Here is an 8825-nt window from a genome sequence, read left to right as displayed (position 1 = left end):
TTATGGCCTCATCTGACCTTAATCACCTCCCTACAGACTCTACCTCCAGATAGCATCATATTGGGTGGTGAGAGCTTCAACATATGAATTCTGGGGGTCACATTCGGTCCTTAGCACCTGCTGAATCAGAGATGCTGAGGGTGGTGCCCAGTTAAAACTGTGCTTCAGGGGATTCTGACATGCCCTAAAATTTGAGAACTGCTGACCTAAAAATGAATAGATTGTTCTTGCTTTGATACCGGAGTTCTGAAGGACTGGGTTCAGTAATACGTATGTTAGTGGGAAGAAAGAAAAGCATGCAGTCACCCACCTCCTCTGTGTTCTGTTCCACCCCGGCTCTGTCAATATTAATTAAATAAGAACACATACAGGTCATGTTCATGGAGGTTCCCATTTCTTTTTGAGTGCATTCTTTTTTAACAATTAAACCTGTTTGAGTATTTGGACTTTAAAAGTAGGCCTATAGAACTTGCCAAAATTATCAATTGTGTTGACATTTTTGTTGCCATGATTAAGAGTGTTTTCATAAGGATTTTTGGAAGTGTAAAAGTAATCCACACACAGTGAGAAGGGAAGAAGCCAAACCACTTAATGGAGCTAAGAAGGGCTTTTCTGCTGGGACAGCTGCCATTAGAGGGGTGACCTGCAGCGTTCACATATTAAATATGGCCATTTTGTCCCTGGCTCAGCAGTGTGAGAGAAACAGAAGTTTGGAGAGAAATACCCTGGGCCAGAGAAAGGGGCTTCTTGTTCCCAGCGGGGAAGTTTTTATGGCAGCACTTTGGCTATAAGCTATCGCTTTCTGCCTACAGCAATAGAAGCAGAATAAATAGCCTCTGCCAGCCCGGAGAACAAAATAGGAGACAAAACAAAAGAAAACAAAACTAGAAAAGAATAGAGAATATACTCCTAAAGATGGGCAAGATGAAAACAGAGAGGAGCTGTGATCATGCATTTGAATTTGCAGTCAAGAATCCAGGGTCCAGTCCGTTAGGCAACCACAAAGCCTGGACTTACCCCTGGAACACAGAGAGACAAATTAAAGGGGTGACATGAGCAGTACAAGGCAGGAACCCAGTTGAGCCCAATCCAGTGGAAAGTGAAATAAAAGAAAACTGAGATACAATGCATTGTGAATTTTTTAAAAAATCTTTTCTCCAATTGGATAATGCACAGAGATACCTAGGGAAAAAAAATAAAGAAGAACAGCAGAAACAACAACAGCATCAGCTACAGCAGTGGTTCTTGACAAGGGTGGGGGGAGAAAATCTTGACCGCCCCATGGGGACATTTGGCGATGCTTAGAGACATTTTCGGTTGTCACAACTCACTAGGGGAAGCAGGGGTGCTACTGGCATCTAGTGGGTAAGGCCAGGGCTGCTGCTTATCATGGGACAATGCACAGGACAGCCCCCTTCAACACAGACACAGTTGGTCCCCCATGGCAATAGTGCTAAGGCTGAGAAATCGTAAGTCAAAGTATTGGAAACAGCTTTTCACATGCAAATATGGTAACACTCTGGGCCCCGCCACAAAATTTTTGCTCATTCTACAAGAACCCACTCAGTTATTTCAATCTCTGGAGGACCTTCTACAGCTGTCAAAGCACTTTGCTCCCACAGTTCTCATAGCACTTAATGTCTTGTGTTGCAATGATTCATCCATGTGCTTTTCTTTCCCACTCACATGACTCTGAGCTTCTTAAAATTAGGGCCCAAATATACTTCGTTGTAATCTTTATCATGTCGTAAATATTCAATGATGATAGGTTGAATGGGCGAGTGAATGAATGAGTGGGAATGAATAACTGGATAGAGACCTTTTTTGGGAGAAGTCCATCAATGTTAACATCCGTGATCAGCATCTTTATAGAGACTGTGTTTAGTTAGAAAGGCAGGCCTACGGAAGCAACAAAATCATACTCCAATGATCCAGTTCGGTTCAGGGGTTTCTACTCCAATCATGACTAAATGGAATTCTAACCACACCCTAATTCCAAGCTTTAGAATTAAAGGAAGTAACTGAAAATGAATATTATAGGTGACATACAGATTCATCAAGTCTTTACAATATGTGCAAATATCATCCATAATTTCAGCATGTTTTACATCCATGAATTCTTATTTAATTACAAAATGCCTCTTCATGATGAGTTGACAGAAACCTCCAGCCACCAGGATAAACAGTTTTCTTGGACCTGGTTGTGGCTCTGAATGTATTTATCCTAGAACACTGTCTCCTTGAATTCTGCAGCGACAGAACCTCCCCCTTTTCTAGTGGGTGGTTGTTCCTTTTGAACAATAATATCAATAAAATCGTGCCTCTGCAGGGGTTTCTCATATACCATCTGCATTCATGTAACTCCAGACATTCCTTTACACATGATGTTGCTGTGAACATTCTAGTTCTTGTGTCCCTGCACACATCTCCAACTTTATTAGTCAGTCCCAAATTGCTCTCAATAGTAGTTGTAACAATTAATGTTCCTACCAGCAGTACATGAGAGTCCATATTGCTCCACCCCCTCACTAATACAGTCATGCTTTGGTTAACAGCAGGGATGCAGGGATCCGTTCTGAGAAATGCATCCTTAGGTGATTTCGCTATTGTGTGAACATCACAGAGTACACTTACACAGACCTAGATGGTGTCGCTACTACACTCTTTGGCTAAATGGATAGTCTATTTCTCCTAGGCTACAAACCTGTACAACATGTCACTGTACTGAATACCGTAGGCAACTGTAACACGATGCTAACTATCTGTGTATCTAAACATATCCAAACATAGAAAAGGTACCATAAAAATACACTATTATTTTCTTATGGGACCACTGTCATACAAATGGCCTGTCATCGACCAAAATGTCCTTATGTGTGACACGTGACTGTACTTAGCATCGTCACACTTTAAAAATGTTTGCTTTTTTGATGTGCATGATGTGATGTCACAGGGTTGCTTTCATTTTCATTTTTCTGGTAGCAGGTTGAGGGAAGCACCTTTCCATGATCCGCAGCCATTCTGATTTCCTTCTTTCTGTATTGCCAGATTGTTAGGCTTTGCCCATTTTTCTACTGGAGGATCATTCTCTTGTCGATGTTTAGGATCGCTCTATAAATTCCAGTTGTTTATCTTTTATAAATATCTTCCCCTACTTTGGACTTGTTCTGTAACTTTGTGATGATGTCTTTCGTCAAACAAGTTTTTAGCTTTAGCATTGTAAGTCTCACTAACGTTTTTTTCTTAAGTTAGTATTTTTTATGGCTTGATTAAGAAATTCTTTGCCATATTGAGGTCATAAAGATACTCCCCTGTATTTTCTTTTAGAAGTTTATGGATTAATTTAGGAAAAATTGCTAGCTTTATAATATTGGTTCTTTCCTTCAATAACAAGAATATCAGTCTATTTGTGTCTTATTTTAAATCCTTCAGACATGTTTTTCAATTTTTACATCAAAGGTCCTATACATCATTTGTTGGGTTTACCCCTAAGTATCTTATATATTTGTGGCTACTGTGTATAGAGTTTTCTGGCATTTTCTGTTTGATTATTACTAATGATTTTTATATATAGATGTAGTATCTAGATGTCTTGATGAATTCTGTTCTTACTTCTTCAGCTTTAGCTTTAGATATTTGATTTACTGTAGAAACAATCACATCTGAAGATAATGACCATCTCTTCCTTTCTGAAACTTATATTCTTATTTGTTTTTCTTAGTTTATTCCATTGGCTTAAACATTGAATAGTTACGATGACAGAACTCTTTTATTTATTTTAATGGGAATGCTGCCAATTTTTACTATTAAACCTGATGTTTGATGTAGGTTTATGGAAAGGTGTACTTTATCAGGTCAAGGAAGTTCCCTTCTAGTCCAAATTTGCTAATGATTTTTATCATGAAAGAATGTTTTATCAAACACCATTCCTGCATCTATCTAGATTATCATGTATTTTTTCTCCTTTATTGTGTTCATGGACAAATTACATTGTTAATTTTTGTTTGATAAAACCAACCATGCAATCATGGAATAACCCCTACTTGGTCATGATGTGTTACTCTTTTATATGCTGTTAGACTTGGTTAGCTAATATTTTATTTGTGATGTTTGATTTTATGTTCACAAGTGAAATTGGTCCGTAATTTTCCTTTCTCATTCTCTGTAAAATTTTAATATCAAGTTGTACTTGCCTCATAAAATATATTGAGGGGTGTCCCGATGTTTTCTGGAAAAACTTAAGATTATTATTATTTCTTACTTAATAGTTGATAGAAATCTCGAGGAAGTCCACTTGAATCTGATGTTTTATTCATGGTAAGATTTTCATAATTAATTCAATTTCCTCAATATTCAGAAATTTTCAGGCTCTCTATATCATCATGTCAGTTTCGGTAAGTTGTATATTTCCTGGAATTTCTCCACTTGATCTAAACTTTCAAGTTTATTATATATAATTGTTCATAATTTTGTCTTATCATTTTAATGCTTACTTCATAGGTAATGGTGAGCCTTTTTTCATTCCAAAGGACATATATGTGTTCCTCCTCTTTTTAAAATAGATTTCTAGCACTAGGGGATTTCAATTTTATGAGACTTTTCAAAGCATCAACACTTGGCTTTGCTGATCTCCTTCATTATGTATTTGTTTTCTATTTCATTGATTTCTGCTTTATTGCTTTTATTTTGATTATTTTCTACTTTCTACTTTCCTTGGGTTTTCTAACTTCTTGAGATGGATGATTAGCTCTTCAGTTTCAGCCTGTCTTCTTTTCTCATCCATGCTTTTAATGTTATGAATTTCATTGTAAGTATTTAGATCTTCAGCTGCATCCTGCAAGTTTTGATGTCATATTTGCATTATCACACTGATCAAAATCTTTCTTCTCTGACCCATTGTTTATTTAGAAGGGTATTGTCTTATTTCTAAACATGTGGGGATGTTCTAGTAACCTTTTGATTAATCCTGTTGTGGTTAGAGAACATATTCTATAAGATTTAATCCTTTGACATTTCTTGAGCCTTGCTTTGTGGCTGAATATGTGTTCGTTTTTACAAATGTTCTACATCCTTGAAAAGAGTGTACATTGTATAGTTGTTAGGAGAAATTTACTATATATGTTCATTAGATTAAACTTAATAATACATTTTAAATATTCTACATATTTAGTTATTATAGTTATTGATTGTCATTTGGGTTTTAGTTTTGCTCTGTTTATTCTATCAGTTACTGAAAAATGTAAATTTAAAGCAACCACTACAATTATAGATTTGTCTTTTTTTTTAGTTTTTTCAAATTTTACTTTGTATATTGAAACCATATTAACAGTTATACACAAATTTAGAATGATCATATCCTTGAGGTGTATTAAACCATTATCATTATGAAGCATCCCTCTTTATTTCTCCAGTATTATTTTTTGCTTTAAAATTTACTTTGTATGATATGAACATAGTTATGCCAGGATTTAAAATTTAGCATTTGCATGGTTTATTTTTCCATATGTATTCTCTTAGGTCTCTCGAAAGCAGCTAATAGTTGGGTTTTCTTTTTTATGCCCCATTTGCTAAACTTTATCTCTTAGTGAAAGCATTTAGTCCAGTCTATGTATTGATTACAGATATAAAACTTTAAACCTTATTATGGGCTATGATTGATCCTGCCTCTCCTACATTTCTATTTTACCCTTTCTTGCTTTCTTGGTTTAAAAAATTTTTATTGTAGTAAAATGTACACCACGAAAAATGTACCATATTCACTTTTTTTTTTTTTTTTTTTTTTTGAGACGGAGTCTCGCTCTGTCGCCCAGGCTGGAGTGCAGTGGCACAATCTCGGCTCACTGCAAGCTCCACCTCCCGGGTTCACGCCATTCTCCTGCCTCAGCCTCTCTGAGTAGCTGGGACTACAGGGGCCCGCCACCAAGCCCAGCTAATTTTTTGTATTTTTAGTAGAGATGGGGTTTCACCGTGGTCTCAATCTCCTGACCTCGTGATCCGCCCACCTCGGCCTCCCAAAGTGCTGGGATTACAAGCGTGAGCCACCGCGCCCAGCCCATATTCACTATTTTTAAGTGCACATTTCAGTGGCATTAACTACATGCACAATGTTGCACAACCATCACCATGATCTATTTCCAGAACTTTCTTATAATCCCAAACAGAAACTACGAGCCCATTGATTATTTTTTATTTCACTTTTTTTCTATTTTGGAAACTATACACTCTCTTACTAATCTATTGAAAGTATCATAGATTGTAGCGTGTATCTTTTTTAACTTTTATCTTAAGTTCAGGGGCACATGAACAGGTTTGTTATATAGGTAAACTCATGTCACAGGGATTGTTATATAGACTATTTCATCACCCAGGAATTAAGCATAGCAGCCATTAGTTATTTTTCCTGTTCTTCTTCCTCCTCCCACCCTCCACCCTCCTGTAAGCCCCAGTGTGTGTTGTTCCCCTCTAAGTGTCCATGTGTTTTCATCACTTAGCTCCCACTCATAAGTGAGAACATGGGGTATTTGGTGTTCTGTTCCTGCATTAGTTTGCTAAGGATAATGGGGCATGCATCCTTAATCTATCAAAAATAGAATGTTAATTGGTACTCATATTTTATTCCGGACAATGCAAAGACCTTACAACACTTTAACTACACTTAACCATATTTGCTTCCTATGCTTATTGTTTTGCATTTTAATTCTATATATATTTGAAACCTTTTAAATGGCATCATTATTATATACAGTCAACACTCATTTAGCTCTACCTATATATTTGCCTTTTTATTGCTCTTTATTCAGCCCTGCATCTCTGAGCTATGATCTGGGATCATATTCATTCATTCATTCACTTTTTGAGATGAAGTCTCACTCTGTCACCCAGGCTGGAGTGCAGTGGTGCAATCTCGGCTCACTGCAAGCTCCGCCTCCCAGGTTCAAGCAATTCTCCTGCCTCAGCCTCCCAAGTAGCTGGGACTACAGGCGTGTGCCACCACAGCCAGCTAATTTTTTGTATTTTTAGTAGAGACAGGGTTTCACCATGTTAGCCAGGATTATCTCAATCTCCTGACCTCATGATCTGCCTGCCTCAGCCCCCCAAAGTGCTGGGATTACAGGTGTGAGCCTCCACACCCGGCCCATATTCCTATATTTAAAAAATACTTTTTAATACTTGCATTAGTGTGGTTTCATTGGTAACAAATTCACTCAGTTTGTGTTTGCCTGAAAATGTCTTTATCACATTCATTGCTAAAGGATATTTTTCCTGTGTATAGAATACTAGGCTGGAGATTATTTTCTTTCAACACATTGAAGATATTTCATTATCTTCTGGCTTTGGTTATTTCTGCTGAGAAATCTCTTGTTTTATTTTGCATCTTTGAAGCTAATTTGTAGTTTCTTCCCCCAACCCCACCACCCCCAGCTGCTTTTAAGACTCTCCTGCTGTCTTCAGTTTCTTTGAGTTTTCTGCATACCAACATGTTTCTCTGCTTCATTTTCTGTTCTTTCCCACCTTTTGTCAGATTTTGTTTTCTCACATGGAAGGCCATGCACAGGCCTGACCATGGAAAACCCTGAAACTGACATGCATGGGAATGAACTAGGTCCTGCCTCACAGGGACTGATACAGTAGGTTGCAAAATCTGTCGTGTAGATTCAAGAGGAGACAGAGGGAGAGAGAGCGCGCGCGCGCAATTGCATAAGTGCAACTCAGCAAGATTTCAGTTTCCAAATCTTTCCGTCAAACCTGAGTGATGTGGTTGCTGAACAGCAGCATCAGGCCCTACCTGCAGAAGAAAATAAACAAATAAATAAAACCTGGCATTTACTCAGCCAAAGCTTCTAAAACCTGATAAATTCTGCACCTCCTGAGGACTGCATACCATCTTCATCACTCTCAGTGCTTCTCTGTTAGGGAAAAACAGAAAGACTGGCGAAGCCCCATTCATTGAGGCATATCCTGCAACTATTTTCTTCCCATAAAACTGCTGTGATAGAACATAGAATTGATCAGCTTGACCTTCATCTTTAAACCCCACCCCAGTGTTCTTGGACCTGAGTTTTTTCTATACAATTCGCTAATATACAATTTTTTTAATTGTAAACATTAACATTTTATATAACATTAACAATATTCTAAACATATAATTTTTTCTAACATGCATTTTTTCCCATACAATTTTCTTTTTCCTTTTCTTTTTCTTTTTTGAGACAGAGTCTTGCTCTGTCACCCAGACTGGATTGCAATGGCACAATCTTGGCTCACTGCAATCTCTGCCTCCCAGGCTCAAGCGATCCTCCCCACTCAGCCTCTAGAGTAGCTGGGACCACAGATGCACACCACCATGTCTGGCGAATGTTTTGTATTTTTGGCAGAGATGGGGTTTCATCATGTTGCCCAGGCTGCTCTCTAACTTCTAATCTCAAGTGATCCACCTACCTTGGCCTCCCAAAGTGCTGGGATTACAGGAGTGAGCCACTGTGCCTGGCCTCCCACACAATTTTCTAACATAGCTAAAAGATAATCAGTGTTTTCATCACCCTCCCAAGTACAAGAACTTTAGCATACTTTGTAATTGAACACCCTTTCTCATTATGTAATTGTTTCCTAGTTTTACAATTTTGCTTTTTTTTTAATATTTTAAGTTAATTTTAAACAACAGTTAAATTTGATGATACATTTTAACCATTTCCAGACTCCCCATTATTTCCTTTTCTTAAATGTTTAAATTTTTGTGGGTACATAGTAGGTGTATACGTTCATGGGGTGCATGAGATGTTTTGATATGGGCATGCAATGCATGAGAATGGGGTATTCATCCCCTC

This window comes from Symphalangus syndactylus, chromosome 1 (assembly GCF_028878055.3).
Source record: "Symphalangus syndactylus isolate Jambi chromosome 1, NHGRI_mSymSyn1-v2.1_pri, whole genome shotgun sequence".
Lineage (NCBI taxonomy): Eukaryota > Metazoa > Chordata > Mammalia > Primates > Hylobatidae > Symphalangus > Symphalangus syndactylus.
This window is presented reverse-complemented; position numbering follows the sequence as displayed.